Source organism: Ursus maritimus, unplaced genomic scaffold (assembly GCF_017311325.1).
Source record: "Ursus maritimus isolate PB19 unplaced genomic scaffold, ASM1731132v1 scaffold_3, whole genome shotgun sequence".
In the NCBI taxonomy this organism is placed as follows: domain Eukaryota; kingdom Metazoa; phylum Chordata; class Mammalia; order Carnivora; family Ursidae; genus Ursus; species Ursus maritimus.
The window spans coordinates 84,425,857-84,442,519 of record NW_024425563.1 but is presented as its reverse complement, the minus strand read 5'-3'; positions in this window follow the sequence as shown (position 1 = coordinate 84,442,519).

The window sequence follows — 16,663 nt, the reverse complement described above, 5'->3', positions numbered from 1 at the left end:
ATCTTTATTGTCATTATTCCTGTTCACATGACATCATTTATTTCAGGCTAGTCAACAAAAATGGTGTGAATCCTGAGTTTGCCTTTATCACTATGTCAGGTGCTGGAAATTCGATCAGAAGGTGCCATGTCACAAGAATCACAGAGCGCTGAGCATTAGGGTGGAAAATATCTTAGCGACGATGGAACTTACCCACGTGAGCGGCACATCAGAATCATGTGAGGTCACTTTACGACGACAAACGCCTGCCTCGGCCACACTCCTATGGATTTTGATTCAGAAAACCTAAACCTGGCATGGAGCTCCGACATTTGCATTTTCTGAAGGTCCATAGGGAACCCTGATGACCAGTAAGGATGGCGAGTGACCGTCTGAATCCACTGCTCTTTTCTCAGAGGAAGAGAAAACTGAGACCCGTACAGCTTTGGATCCTCTCCAAGGGTCACATATCAAGGGCGTGACACTGTTAGGCCTAAATTCAGCTTTCCCTATTCCTTGTCCCCTGCTCTTTCACATTAGCTGTGATTCTTCTGGTTCAAAAGGCAAAACTCCAATTTATTTTTTATTTTTCTTTTCAAAGATTTTTAATTTACTTATTTGAGAGAGAGAGCAGAGTGTGTGAGAACACGAATGTAGGGGGCAGAGGGAGAGAGAAGGAGAGGGAGAAGCAGACTCCCCACTGAGCAGGAAGCCTGATGCAGGGCTCAGTCTCAGGACCCTGGGATCATGACCTGAGCCAAAGGCAGCTGCTTAACTGACTGAGCAGCCCAGGCGCCCCCAAAACTCCAATTTAAACTAAGGAAGTGCGCTGGCTCCTGTAATGGGAAAGTCCAGGAGTAACACTGGGACCAGGAGCAGTCTCTCTCTCCCTCCAAGTCTCTCCAATATGTCCACGAGTAGCCTTAAAATCATAGCCTACCAATTTGACAACTCCAGTGGAAAGAAAGAGCACTGTGCTTTTTCTGATAGCTCGAGGGGAAAAAAAAAAATCTCAAGGAGCACTCCGATTGGACTGGTTTGTGCTGCGTGCTTCTTCCTCAGCCAGTCGCGGTGATGGGGGGTGGAGTTCTCTAGTGACAAGGCTGGGTGGGTGGGGAAAATGCTGACCGGGAATGGAAGCAGGGAATGGAAGAGGTCCGGTCATCAGAAATACAGCTGGAGATGTTAGACAAAAACAGCAAATGTCTAGTTCATCTAACCTGCTCTGCATTTTTATTTATTTATTTATTTATTTATTAACATATAATGTATTATTTGTTTCAGGGGTACAGGTCTGTGATTAATTAGTCTTACACAATTCACAGCGCTCACCATAGCACATACCCTCCCCAATGTCCATCACCTAGCCACCACCCCCACCCCCGGCTCTGCATTTTTTAATCATGACCTACAGTGATGAAAAAGAACTGATTCTAAGATTCCTAACCTTTGTGAAACACAAATTTTACAAAACAATACTCTTTTGCGATGGACTCTGGTATTTTTCATTCTATCACATTCTACTTCATTAAAAAACAAAACAAAACAAAACAAAACACACCAAACCCTAGTCCTGACTCACCAAAGTGTTTTCATGAACACAATTGATTGTGAGTAGTTTGAAAATGAGTTTGATTGATGTTCAACAAATATTCAATGAGCAATTAATAGTATCCAGCAATATAGATAGGTGTTATGCAGAATTTAAAAGACGTATCAGGCAGTCTCTGGTCTCTGAATGTGTGAATAATCAAGGAGAGACTGGTTAAGAGTGTGACATAGAAGGAGGAGGTTAATCAGAGAGAAAAATAATACAGCATCTCTCAGGAAGAGGGCGGAGTGAACGGGGTACATTGAATCTAGCCAGAGATGAGGCTGGATGAGAGCCAGGCAAGCAAGCAAGATGGATGACGTTCCAAAGCCAGGAAGTAAAACACAAACCAAGGCTGAACAGAAGGTAATCTCAGGAGGTAGCCCCCAAAAAGTGAGAAAACAGAAGCTGAGAGTATAGACAATTAGCAAGAATGCTGGAGGTAATGTCAGATGAGAAGCACCAGCTCCTGAAAGTAGGTCAGTGGCCCTTCCTACAGCTTGTGCCAGTTGCCCCCCAGAGACACAGAGGGGTAGAAGACCACCCTGCCACAAGAGAATGGGACCCGTGCTTCAATCATACCTGCCCTGTTGAGGAAATCAGCCTGTGAGTTACACCCCCTCTCAACCTCTTCAAGAGAATGTGCTTTATGGAGCAAGCATTACTCTAGTGTGGTTAACAAGTATCTCTACAGGAAAGATAGATTGCCAAGTCTCAAACACCCATGAAAGATTCTAAGCCTGTCAAATGATGTGGTAAGTTTCTTAAAGCTCGTAGTAATGGTATAATATAAGAGGGACACCTGGATGGCTCACTCAATTAAGCTCTGCCTTTGGTTCAGGTCATGATCCCAGCGTCCTTGGGATCGAGCCCCAAGTCTGGCTCCTTGCTCAGTAGGGAAGCCTGCTCCTCCCTCTGCCTGCTGCTCTCCCTGCTTGTGCTCTCTCTCTCTCCGACAAATAAATAAATAAAATCTAAAAAGAAAGAAAGAAAGAATGAAAGAAACACACTAAATATCCCCAAATGAGTATGTTTCATACATGTTGTGGTAGATAACCTAAAATGATACATGTTTATTTACTTATTTACACTTCTTTTGTTCATCAAATCACTTGAACCAACTCCTGTTTATGCTTCCTTATACAATAAAGTCTTCACATTATGGATGCTTCCTCAAACTGTGAAAATAACCCCCAGATGTCTTTCTACACTGTGAAATAGCTGTGAGGCAATCCATATGTTAGTACCTTTCCTTTTGATTTTCTTGGGCTCTTGTCTGCATTTTTACCTCTTACAGAATTTCCGAAACAACCCATTTCCTATTGAAATGCCTGCCATTTCTCCTTTACTGCTTTCTTTTGCTCAATCACATCTTTTTCATAGAAAGCTGAGATCTAATAAACTGGTGGCCTTTACCCAGCAAAACCCCTTGGTAAGTTGTAAGACCTGGATTTATGTTCTCCAAAAGATCTCTTTCTGCTAATAAGCTTCATGCTGGGTAACAGTGACTGCCTACCCCGCTTCTCCTCCTACCCTTCACCTCTATCTCAAGGCCATGGAACATAGCTCCAGCTTCCTCTTTCATTCCTAACATTCAAATAAAGCCCAACCAGCAGGGAGGGAGTTACTGTTATCCTGGGTGTATTGCTTCTTTGGCCCAGTAGACTTACACACCACACTGAGAGCCAGGGAGCCCTGGCTGCAAACTACCTTTCTTCATTCATTATTCTCTGTCTGCCCACAGGAGAGATCAGGCCTTCAGGTTCATCAATCTTGAGAGTGATTACCCAGGACATCTGTTCTGATGTTTTATTTCCTCATGGTTGGAAATGAGTGACTTGAGGAGTCTATCTTGGAACAATTTTGTACATGAGCCAATAAGATCCAAGCACACAAGTTCCACAATCATTTTTCTGAAACCCTTATGATTTAATCTTTTAGAATTCAGATTTTTTTCAATTTTATGAAGAAAATATGGTGCATGGGCCATATATAACTTAATATCCCCAGCAAATCTGAGACCACACCCTTTCATCAAACACATTAATCTCTCTCCAGCAAAATATATGACGACTCACATGAAACTAGGCAAATAAAGACTATAAACTGTTTCAAGACAGACCAGGCCAGATATTGCTTCCAAATGATTACCAGAAAGCTTTTATCTTTCAAAGCTTTCCAGATTTTGGGCATATATTATAGACAATAGCTAATCATGGATTAGGTGCCAATTGCGGTGCTTGGTTATTTACCCAGAACTGGCCAATCATCGGCTGGCGTTGTTGCATTGAATCAGGGGTCTTTGATTAGACATTGTCCCCTATAACTGCTCTCTCTTGAGTCTAAGTACAAGCTCCCATTCCTGTGTGATCCATTTACAGCCTAATCAAGGTGCTGAGCCTGGCAGAGATTATACAAAATCACTTCGACTTTAATGTGAAAAAATAATTTGTTGAGATATTAATTTTTGCTTTTTTTTTCTCAGTTTTTTCTCCAATCCCCCAGTTCCAAGAAGGTAGCCAGGTCCTCTGTGTTCCTTTGCCTCTAGGTAGGTAACTTCCGTATCTGGCAATTGTTTCCCAAAGACTGAAATCCTGGAGGGAATTATACTAGGAAGAAATAGACAGAAGTAAATGATTTTGAGGAGTGACAGAAGAGAAAGTGGATTTTTCTAGTACTTGTATGAGTTTGGAGGTCCAGAGGGAGTGAGGACCTGAGGCTGCATTGGGAAAGGTGGCAGAACTTAGTGGGAGGTTGGCTGCATGGTCACTGTTATGGACTGAACATTTGTGTCACCCCACCAAATTCATGTGTTGAAACCCTAACCCCCCAAAATGATGCTATTTGGAGGTAGAGACTTCAGGAGAAAATTAGGTTTAGATGATGTCATGAGGGTGAAACCCCATTATGAGATTAATGTCCTTAAAAGAAGAGAAACCAGAGGGCTCTCTCTCTCTCTCTCTCTCTCTCTCTCTCTCTTTCTCCCTCTTTCCCNNCAATCAAGGAGGAGGTTCCTCATTGGGTCCAAATCTTCCAGACTTGATCTTGGACTTCCCAGCCTCCTGAACAGTGAGAAAAAAATGTTCTCAAAGCTACTCAGTCAATGATACTTTATTATATAGCAGCCTGAGCATAGACAGTCACCTAGCATTTGACAGTTTCACATGCCCAAAGAAGTAGAAGAGCTCTGCAAAGGTCTAGCAAGGACAATGGGAATATTAGTGGTAATCAGGGGGGGACTGAAGATGGGAGGTGCCACCCACAATCTTTTGTAAATTCCCTGGAGTCATTCATAGGATTGGGTGGGAGCAGATGTTTCCAACATGACTGAGATTAAACTTTTTGTCAACCTGGTCATGGAAATTGGGACCAAAGTCATATTAAATCAGATTTAAAAAATAACGTAAGGTAATGATTTTGCACACTTGAGTGTATGGATTCATATTTGCCATCATTCATTTTCCAACATCTTTCTTATCTCTTTGCTACTTTTTTTTAAAGGGTTTTATTTTTTTAAGTAATCTTTACACCCAACATTGGGGCTCAAACCCACAACCCCAAGTTCAAGAGTCATGCGCTCCACCAACTGAGCCAACCAGGCACCCCTTGGCTGCTTTTTTAGATATATCGCCATCTCACTCTTGATACTACGGTTTGATTTATATTTTTTATTTTTTATGCTTTTTCACTTCTTCACATTCTTGCTTAGCCCTCTATTTTATTCTCTCTTCTCGATGAAGAAGAATCTCGTCTCAGAACATTTTGGGATGACCCAGTAGGGCAAGAATAGAGGTCGGGCATTTGAGAGCCCAAGTGTGACTTTACATAAGGCAAAACAAATAGTTAAATTACATTTGTTTGTACCTGAGGCCCTTGACCCACCTGTGACCTCTCCTAGGTAAGGCTCTTGGACTAAGTGTGAGAATGGGAAGGCTTTAAGCACTTAGTAGATATGTGCTCTTTGCTGCTGGGCTGACAGCAAATAACAGTATAAATACGTGTCAAGTGCCCTGATCAAGTCTTCCATAAGTGCAGCAATACTCCACAACTGAGACCACTCAGGTGGTGTTACGGCTTTGAGAACAATAAAATGTGAAGGATGAACCTCAGTAATTGTGTATCAGGGGCTAGGAAGGGCTTCCTAGGCACTAGAAAGGGTTTCCCAAGATGTCATAGGATGTTCCTTAGGAAGAAGCCACCAGTAGACTCTTCAGATATCATTCCACATCTTGAATGGGCCATAGGTGTCTGGCTGGGAGGTACCGCAAAAGAGCAATACCTATAGGGGGCCTCCTGATTGGACAGACATGCAGCTTCATCTAAGGTCTCCTCAGCATCCTGCCTCCCCACAGGGTCTTCCTGCAAGTGACCGTGAGGATTTTCCCATGTTGCACCTGCCTGAGTGCAGGTGGGACCAAATAGCTCAAAGTTTTCGTACAGGTATATAGTTTTAGACCACTAAGCTCATGGTTTCTTTAAAGTCTAGATTATCTTTTTTTGATTTACTGCTAAAAGCTTATTTTATTGAGATTGTTGTTTGGCAAAGAATTTCTAAATTACATTTTTATACTGTTTATTACTGGTGTAAATGTTTTTGGCTTTCATCCTTTATGCTTTCAATGTTGTGGAATATTTCTGAGTGTTCCTTTAAGGTGTAGATTTTTGTTGGTGTCATTTCCTTTTCATTACAACTACTATCCTTATTTATATCAATAAGTTCACCTTCACAAAGTTCCTCTGGCTGTATGTCTAGAATTTCTTGAGTGGCAGTGCGGGCATCTTACCCACAGTCAGCCATAACTTCTATAATTCCATTCATGTGTGACTCAAATTTCTCTTCCAATGCTATCACTTTTCATTTCTTTGCTGCACTTTTACCTTTGGTGACCAATTCCCGCTTTTGAGTATTCACTTTTGTAAAATGTCATATTAGCTTATCACCAGGAGACAAAGACACAGCAAAACTACATGCTTTGGACTCTGTGTTTGAACTTAGTAACAAATGCACGGTAACCAATCGGGGACAGGTTTTGAAAGAAGTGATGTGATTGGTCACTGATCCTGATGCTCATCTGTTATTTCTGCAATGATTTGCAGACTGGGTTCTGTATGCAATTACTCATACCCAACATACCCTGGTAACTCAGATTTGAATCGTGTTGTTGGGGGACTGGTGTTATATAACTAAATCATGGTAACTGAAATTTGTGCATATTGAAACTGTGCAAAGTGAGGACACAAAAATTACATAAACCTATAAGATCTAGAGCAAGAATCAGAAGGTACATTTTAATCTGATTAGAAGACTGGTAAGAAAAATATAAGGAAAAATATTATTCACAATAACTAACCCCAAATAGTAATTCTTGTGCGTAAGGTCAAAAGGAAAGGACAAGCTTATATTTAAAAACTATAGGGGCACCTGCCTGGCTCAGTCAGAAGAGCATGAGTCCATTGATCTTGGGGTTGTGGGTGCAAGCCCCACGTTGGGTATGGAAATTGCTTAAATAAATAAAACATTAAAAAAATCTATAAAACCTTACTGAAAGACATAAAGGAAGATATGGAGAAATGGAGAAACATATGTTCCTAAATAATAAGAGTCAATATTTTAAAGGTATCAATTCTCTCCCAAGTTAATCTATAAATTAATGTAATTCCAAAAAATAAGTAGTAGGAAATATTTGAGTGTTTTTATAATGTGGAATGGGGAAGGCCTTTTAATTGTGAATCCAAACATAGCATCCGATTATACAGCACAATTAAGTCCACAATAAAATACACACAGAACTCTAAGAACATCTTTTCATTATATATAACAAAGAACTCATATTTAAAATACAGAAAGAGCTCTTATGAGCACCAACATGGATGAATCTCAAAATAATTATGCTGAATGAAAAAAAGCCAGGCAAAAAAGAGACTACATACTGCATGATCTCATTTATATAAAATTCTAGAGATTGCAAACGAATCTATAGTGAAAAGAAAGCTGATCAGCGTTTGCCTGGGGCTCGAGTGGGTGGAAGTGCAGAAGGATGGAATTATAAAGAAATACGAGGGCACCTGGGAGGCTCAGTCAGTTGGGCGTCTGCCTTTGGCTCAGGTTGTGATCCCAGGGTTCTGGGATCAAGCCCCACGTTGTGTTCCCTGATCCGCAGGGAGCCTGCTTCTCTCTCTCCCTCTGCCCCAGCTCCCCCTGCTTGTGCTCTCTCTCTCTGTCAAATATATAAATAAAATAAAAAAGAAAAGAAAAGAAAAAAAATGTGAGGAAACTATTTGGGGTGACTGAAATATTCATTATTTGATTGTGGTGATGGTTTCAAAGTTTATACTAAGCCAAAATTTCTCAAATTGTACATTTAAATTACTTTCAATATGTACAATTTCTTGTATATTGACTATATCTTCCCATAAAAACTTAAAAAAATCAACTTACGCAAGACTAAAAGCCAATAAAAAACAAGTAAAAAAAGATGCATAGCCAAATCACAAAAGTAAACAGCCAATAAAATACGAAGATACCTTTATTAACAATCAAGGTAATGCAATGTAAAACACTAAATTTCAAAACTCATTTTTGTGTACCAAATTGGAAAAATCCAAAAGATTTATAATTCCTGGTGTTGAGGTAGGTGCAGGGAAACAGACATTCTCATACATTGTTGGGCTGTGGATTGGAGAGTAATTTGACTTTGTCAAAATTAAAGTTACATGTAGCCTTCGATCTGTTTCTAGGAATCTTCCCTACAGAAATGATCACAAATTGCCAGAGATATGTGTAAGAATATCTATTGTGACACTGAAATAATAGTGGTAACAACAAAACCACCGAATTACTATAAATCAAAGGAATTTTTTAAATTATGGTACTTTCAGACAATAAAATATTGTGTAGCAATTAAACAGAATGGGGTATGTGTGTATGTGTGTGTGCATGTGTGTGTGTGTTTATGTTGAATTGAAAAAATATCCATGCTTATTTCTAAGTGAAAAAGCAAGTTGACGAGTAATCTTTTTGTTTAAAAACATTGATACTTGTATACGTGTGTGCATATACATGAGTAAACAAAAAATTCCGTCTGGAGAGTATAAATGACAGAACTAAGGAGAGATTTCACTTTATACACTTCCAAAGTTTTCAGATGTTCATTTTATTTTTCCCTTTTGAAAGAAGTTTAGTTAAGACATGATTTATACAATTTATATATGTAAAGAAAAATGTATGTCAAAGTCTAAAGATAGCATCTTGAAGACCTCTAATGAAGGTCTTTGGAACACAGACTCCTATCAACTCCCTGCCACCTCGTATGCCATTCTTGCCCCATGGTTTAGTTCTGTCCTTTTTCAAACCCCTCAAATAAGACATTATTACTATCATCATCATCATCATCATTTTTTTTGCAGACAATGTTTTAGATTTGTTTACCACTCTCTTTCCTTAATATTTCTTCTTGCATTTTCTGACCTTCCTTTTGATATAATTTTCCTTCTTCTTGAAGTTCATCTTTCACAGGTAACTTAAGTATAGATCTGTTGGTGACAAACTCTCTAAGTGTCTATTTACCAAAACAGATTTATTCATTTATTTGGCTCCCATTCTTGATAGGAGGTTTTCTGGGCACACAATTTGAGAGAGATATTTTCTCTCAGCTCTTTGTATATGGTCTTCCTTTCCTGGTCTTTGTCGTTGAGTAGGAATCTACAGTCTATTTGTGGTTTCGTGCTAGGTATCTGACTTTTCTCTTGGGCCGCGTTTATGATCTTCTGTTTGTTTTTGCTTTTCTGCAGTGTGGTGAGGTGGATAAAGGTGAATTCCGCAATATCACATGACATGGTAGGGAATATGCTTTATTGGGGGGACACTCACAAACCAAAAGCATCAAGCAAGGACCTTGGTGTCCTAATTCTTCCTCCATCCCCTAGAAATCTATGCTACTGTAGGCCACACAACCAAGTTTGCAGCAAAGAGACACCCGCCTCCTCCTGGCTCCCTTTTTAGTGGGCAAGCAGGAGAATAAATTTCTCCATGGGGCAACTGCAGGTTACTTGGTTTCCAGGAAATGCTGATACAGATGTCAGCTGTTTACAGGAGTTTTCTGGGAACCTCGCTACCAGGCACCTTGGAGATCTTGAGGCCAGGAAGAGGATACAACCCCTCTTGTTGAGGGTTTGAGGTAGCCACTAGCCCAAAGTAGTTCCTTGCCCAGGGCACAGAGAGATGGATTCTTTTTCAGGTAGCTTAAATGTTTTACCGTAATTCCAGCCCCTAATTTCTGGTCTCCTCATATATCTGACACGCAGAAAGAGAAAGCAATTATTTGCCCCCACTTCCACCTCCACAGCCCTTCAGTTTTGCGGTTGGATGTGTGTAAATTCTACCAATTAGGGTTTGTCATTGTGCCTGGGGGGTAAGGTAGATTTCTGAGTTCTTTTCTTGGACTGATGTGCTCTGAGGGAGCCACGATTTGTTATTCTGATTCTGAGGGCGACATCTAGAGGCAGAGAGGAGTAACTGCAGAGCCGCGGGAGGCCATCTGTGTCTCCATCACCCTTCCAGCGGTTTGCTGAGGTCCTTTCCCAGGTGACAAGGGCTCCTGCCAGGGTAGAGGGGCCGAGGGCCAAGGCTGCCCCCTTAATATCCGACCCCCTCCCGCCCACTTTGGACTGCATTTCAGTTAGACTTGGCCCTCCATTCTGAAAGCTATCGTCAGGGAGACGTGATGAGCTCTCATGGTTTAGCCAAAAGATCCAAAACTAAGCCTAGTAAGTGGGGTTCTCCCTTCTGTGAGCATCAGCAACCCAGGGTTTGGGATGAGAAGGCGGGACCACCAAGCTTCACCTTGTCTTCCTCTAGTCCCAACAGACCCAACCAGAGAAGTGATTGTCTGACTCTGCAATGGCCGGGTTTGCAGCGCGGCACCGACCCGGATGGATGGGGGGAGGACTGGTGGGTCACCCTCACCTTCAGGGACTGTGAGGCTGCGGGCTTGGAGAGCAAAGGACAAAGGCCCGGATCTCAAATTTCCCCATCCCCAGGTCCTCCTCACCCATTATCTTTCTCATGGCTTTCTTCCCTTCTCATTGACCTTCCAAGAGGTTTTCTCTAAAAACTGCGCTAGCTTTTCTCTTTCCCATGTACGCAGCCCTGGGCAGTTTTGTGGATTGGGCCAGGGTTTTTCGATCAGTCGTCTGGCTTTTCTTTCTCCACCCTACAGCTGCAGCTGCCTGCAAAACCCAGAGAATTCGGCCCAGAGCCAGAAGCACATTACTCTACTTGACAATCCTGCTCGATTGAGGGATTTTCCTAATTTGGCATGCTCTCTCCAGATGGTATAGCCTCAGGCTCAGAGAATGCTCCTTGGCTTCTGCCCATACTGTTCAAGAATGTGGAGGGCATGCCTGCCTCCTCCTCTTTGGTCAGTCCATCAATTTATCCTGCAATAGCAGGTGCTAGGATTGGCAAGTTTCAATCTATGGAGACCCTGTTAATAGATGCTTTTCTCTAGAAAGCATGTCCATTTCCTCTTGCCCAGAATTAGGTAGCATTCCTGGCTTGTGACCACCCCCTCCTCTCTTCCAGTCTCTCTGGCTTAATTCAGAAATCCCAGGTTTAGCGAAATGGAGCAAATTACTAGAAGGCAATTTGGTAAGTATGTATAAAAAATCTTTAAAACCTATAGATATTCTGACCTAATGATTCCCATTCTAGGGTTTTAACCTAAGGAAATATTTGAACCCATGTCCTGGTCTATATCCCAAGATATTCACAAAAACATTTATAAAGGCAAAAATTGGAAATAATTTCGAGATTCAGTTGATGATTGGTTAAATAAATTATGATGCACTCATACAATTGAATTCCACGCAGCAGCTACATTGTAGCTATTTAAAGTTATAATGCAGATCTATAGTTGCTGAAATGAAAAAAGTATTTACAATATTGTGTAAGGAAAAAGACCACCCACAGAACAGCATTTTTTATGTGATCCTAATATCCATTTCATTTGTCCTCTGCAGCATTTGACACTGCTGATCATTCCCTTTCTTAAACTTCCTTAGTTTCATGACGCCTCTTTCCTCACTCCTGATTTTCCTGCACTCTCTCTGGCTGTCTTCTCAATCTGTTACTCTATTCTTTGGCCACATCTGAATGTTGATATTTTTCAGATTTCCATATTCTTCTTCTTTTATCTTCTCATTCTGTCCACTCTCTTTGAGTGACTTCTCTCTTTCTCTCTCTTTTTTTTTTTTAAGATTTATTTATTTATTTGAGAGAGCAAGAGAGCACATGTGGGCACCCACACTCGGGGCAGGGGGGCTGAGAGGGAGAGAGAGAGTCTTAATCAGACTTGTCTGAGTTGAGCGTGAAGCCAGAGGCAGGCTCGATCTCATGTCTCTGAGATCTTGACCCTAGCCGAAACCAAGAATTGGACGCCTAACCGCCTGTACCACCCAGGTGCCCCGAATGACATAAATTTTTACACGAATTTAACAACCATTTAAATGTTAGGGAATGTCAAATCTGAGTGTTCAGCTCCAATGGTTTTCCTAAATTCCAGAACCATTCAGCCAGTTGGGCATCACTATTTGTTTGTCTTCCAGTATCCTCAAACTCTGCCTGCCCCAAACGGAACTCATCTTCCCCGTCCCCCCAAAACTGCTCTGCCCAGCATTCCTCATCTTAGTGGTGGCCACCACCTCCACTCAGGATCCTAGCAGCCATTCTTGTCTTCCCTCTCTCTTTAACCAAACAAGTCTGTTAATTCTGCTATCTGAATAGCTCTCACACTTGTTTATCTTCATTCCTCTTCCTGCTGTCGGATCATCTAATAGATGGCTTCATTGCATGATTAGGGCACTGGCAGAGTATGGGGTCTCAGGAAACCATCAAACTCCCACCTTGTGGGCCAAGTCTCTTGGCTATTTGTCATGTAAGAATTTTATGCTCATCTGAGAAAAAGATGAACTTGATAAATGGCCACTGGAAGACCAATAACTTCCCTGTCTTGTTCCCAAGAGATAGTTGATATGTTGTCATACAAGAGGAAGACACTAAAACATTAGATGTTCTTCAGAATCTTCTTCTCTTGTTCGGTCATGAGAATTTTTACATATTTGTGACTTTGTGATATTTTTAATGGACAATAGAAGAAGTTCACCTCTGAGTGTCCCGAATAAGAAAGGAAAAGTTGTACTTAGACATCTTAAGTGTCAATCACCTCAGATACAAAAAAGAGAGGCACTCAATTTGAATCCCACCCCAGCTACCCTGGGAAGCAGTCATAAGATCATGTCTGCAATATTGAACTATAAATAGACATTATTTTATCAGCTATCCCTGTGATAGGAGAGGCATTCATTATTAAAATTATGGGACAGTTCTAAGAAAGAAACCTCACCAATAGAGAACTGAGAAACCAGTGCATAGCTGATATCTGATTACGTAATAAAAATGTTAAAGAGAAATGAAAATTACTTAAAAAAAAAACCCTTGATTTTTGTCTTTTCATGTTCTGAGTCTTTCAAACCATGTAATTAATTGACACCTTGACAAGCAGGAGGAAGTCTCCCCTGATAATTTGTTAAATGATTTCTCTAAAATCTCAGGAATTACAAAAAACAAACAAACAAAAAACCAAGACAAAAATTGGAAGGAATTTAATGTTTGCTATATCAAAAAAAGATTATAGTCAACATAATTCAAAACAATTGAATTTCCTTACAAATATTTTTATGGTTTAATATAGTTTTTATTTGAAATATGCATGGGGAAGACTTGAAAATGTCATAATGTTTGCAAGATTTGAGTTCTTAGGCACCTGTGTGGCTCAGTCAGTTAATCACCTGCCTTTGGCACAGGTCATGATCTCAGGGTCCTGGGATCGAGCCCTGAGTCTGGCTTCCTGCTCAGTGGGGAGCCTGCTTCTCCCTCGCCCACTGCCCTTCCCCACTTGTGCCCTCTCTCTCTCTCTCAAATAAATAAATAAAATCTTTAAAACAAAAGATTTGAATCCTTAATTTGACCCTGCTTCTGTCATTTCCTGTTTAAATTCCTTAAAAATTCTAGACCAGTTCACTAAATCAGAGATTTAAAAGAGCTCTGTGTTTTAGGGGCATCTGGGTGGCTCAGATGGTTAAGTGTCTGCCTTCGGCTCAGGTCACGATCTCCAGGTCCTGGGATCGATCCCCATATCAGGCTCTTTGCTCAGCAGGGAGTCTGCTTCTCCCTCTCCCTCTGCCTCTCCCCCTGCTTATGCTCTCTCTCCCTCTCTCTTGAATAAATAAATAAAATCTTAAAAAAAAAAAAAACCAACAACTCTGTGTTTTCATTCCTGCCTGTTTCAATGTTCTCAATACTGCCGCCACTGTGATCTTTCCAAGGTGCAAATATCCAGGCATAAAATCCTTCAGTGGCTCCCCATAATCTTCAAGATCATGTCTAAGCTCCATGTTATGTCATACATACCCTTTAATATACTCTTACCTCTCCAAAGTTTTTGACTTTCTCCCCTAGTCTTCTTCCATTTCCTTCCCTCCATCTTGTACCCAACACCCTGGCTCTGCTGAAACACCTGAAACTTTTCTGTTTTCGTGCTCTTTCACACATTGAACCTTCATACATTCTTCTTATTTACCTGGCTACCTTCTACTCATATTTCAGTATTCACAAGGATATCATTTTCTCTAGAAAGACTTCAATGACACACACTTTTAATTCTATGCCCCAGTATCAGCCTTTTTGTGTGAATTGCCCCAGCTCCAAATCCTAAAAAGCAACACGACAAAGACCAGATAACAACTGCACACACTGTGGGTTTTGTTACGTGAGAGGGAACCCTGAGTTTGGGGAATCTGAGTCTTTCATAATGGGCAGTAAACATGCCTGCTTTTTGCTCCTGAAGGAGATATTATCTTTACAACATTGGGCCAAATGTTTGCCTGTTCCTTTGCTCCAAAGATGCTATCTCTATTTTCCAAAGCTGTTTGCCAGACCAGCTTCTTAGAGGAGATAGTCTTGAGAAAAATGCAGTCAGTATATCTTGCTCACAAGATACAGAGAAATGTGAGGGGCGCCTGGGTGGCGCAGTTGTTAAGTGTCTGCCTTCGGCTCAGGGTGTGATCCCGGCGTTCCAGGATCGAGCCCCACATCAGGCTCCTCTGCTATGAGCCTGCTTCTTCCTCTCCCACTCCCCCTGCTTGTGTTCCCTCTCTCGCTGGCTGTCTCTCTCTGTCAAATAAATAAATAAATAAATAAATAAAATCTTAAAAGAAAAAAAGATATGGAGAAATGTGAGAGACCCATGGAGAAGTATCTCACAACAGTAATTTAAAGGCAGAGCCAGGATTTATGATGAATTTGTGAGGTATTAAGAAGAAAAGGAAATAAATATGACTTCCACATTTTTGGCCTAAGCAAATGGAAAAATGTAGTGCCAATTTACTGAGATGGAACGACTGTGGTAGCAGCAGGACAAGAATTAGAAGTTTAATTTTGGTCAGGCTAATTAAATAATTACAATCATAATGATATTGGGTATTTGTCATGTGCTGGGCATATCATATTAACACATATTAACTGAGCACCTTATACATGCGAGTCACTATCCCAAGCTCTGGCGTTAGAGTATCGAACAAAACCGGCAAAATCCCTGCCTTCTATTGAAGTGCTCGCATTCTAACAAAGGACAGTCAGGCTGCAGAGGAAGTTCAATGCAAGTGAGAATCATTTCTTTCTGGAGACAGAGATGTCAACCTTGTGAAGTAGCGTTTTTTTATTTCCCCCCACATTATAGATGAGGAATCAAGACTTCGAAAATTAATATGCCTAAGGTCACATTTAATAAATATAGAAGCCAAGATTCTAACTCATCTGTTTAACACTAGAACCTATGTTTTATTATTTATCTTTTTTTTTTTTTAAGATTTTATACATTCTTATTTGACAGAGAGAGAGTGCAAGCAGGGGGAGTGGCAGAGGGAGAATCAAGCTCCCTGCTGAGCAGGCTCCAGGAGGCCGATTCTAGGACCCTGGGATCCTGACCTGAGCAGATGCTTAACCTACTGAGCCACTCAGGCGCCTCATTATTTATCTTTTGCATAAGAATGTATTCATGAATATTCACTAAAGTGAATATAATATCATTCAAGAAGTGTTAAATTAGCCGTCCAATAAACTGTCCTTAGAAATGCAATATTGCAAATTTAAAAAGAAGTAATGTAAAAATAATGGATCTGGCTATTACAGTGGAAAAGTTAACTAACTTGCTTTTTCTGCTTAATATTGATTTAATCTCACTTTGATATTGGATTTTCTTATATTTCACCGCATAAATTACTTTGAATATAGTTTCATTACATATTTTTATTACTTTCTTTTTCTTTTGTGGTATAATTTTAAAAATCATCTCATTGAAATACATTTAAGTTGAGCTGAATTTCAAAATATTTGTCCTATTCAATGGAATATTTAAAAAGACTTCTAAAATCTATTAGTAGCTCTCAGAGAGTAAGCAGCGCAGAAAACTGTGGTCCTGTAATGAGAATCCAACACTTAGGAAGAACTACTTTTTGATCACTTATCAAAGAAGATATTTTGTGAAAAATATTTCCTGGGGCTATATTCAGTGAAATTCTCAAATAATGGAATAGGGACCATAAGGAACATTATATTTTAGGCTAAATGTAGTACAAAGAAGAGAGGGGAAAAATTGTGAAGAAGATTATTATTCACACATTTATTCAACCACTCATTTATTCATTTAATAAGTATTAATTTATTATTTTTTACTGAGACTCGGTGTTTGCAGGATGTAAGCTTCTAATTATGTCTTCATTGTCTTCCCCACTAGATTGTAAGTTTCACAAGGATGGGTGACAATATCTCTCTTGGTCACACCGCATCCCTGGCACTCCACTCAAATGCTAGGTTAATGAATGAAGGAATAAATAAATGAATCCAAGTATTTTAATCCAATTGGTGCCCAGAAAAGCATAAGCACAAGTCCATAATACAAGGTTGAGAATTTCAGGTGCTATACAAGTGTAAAGTAACAAATCCTATGAGACTTGAGAGACTGGAAAGGTTTTGTT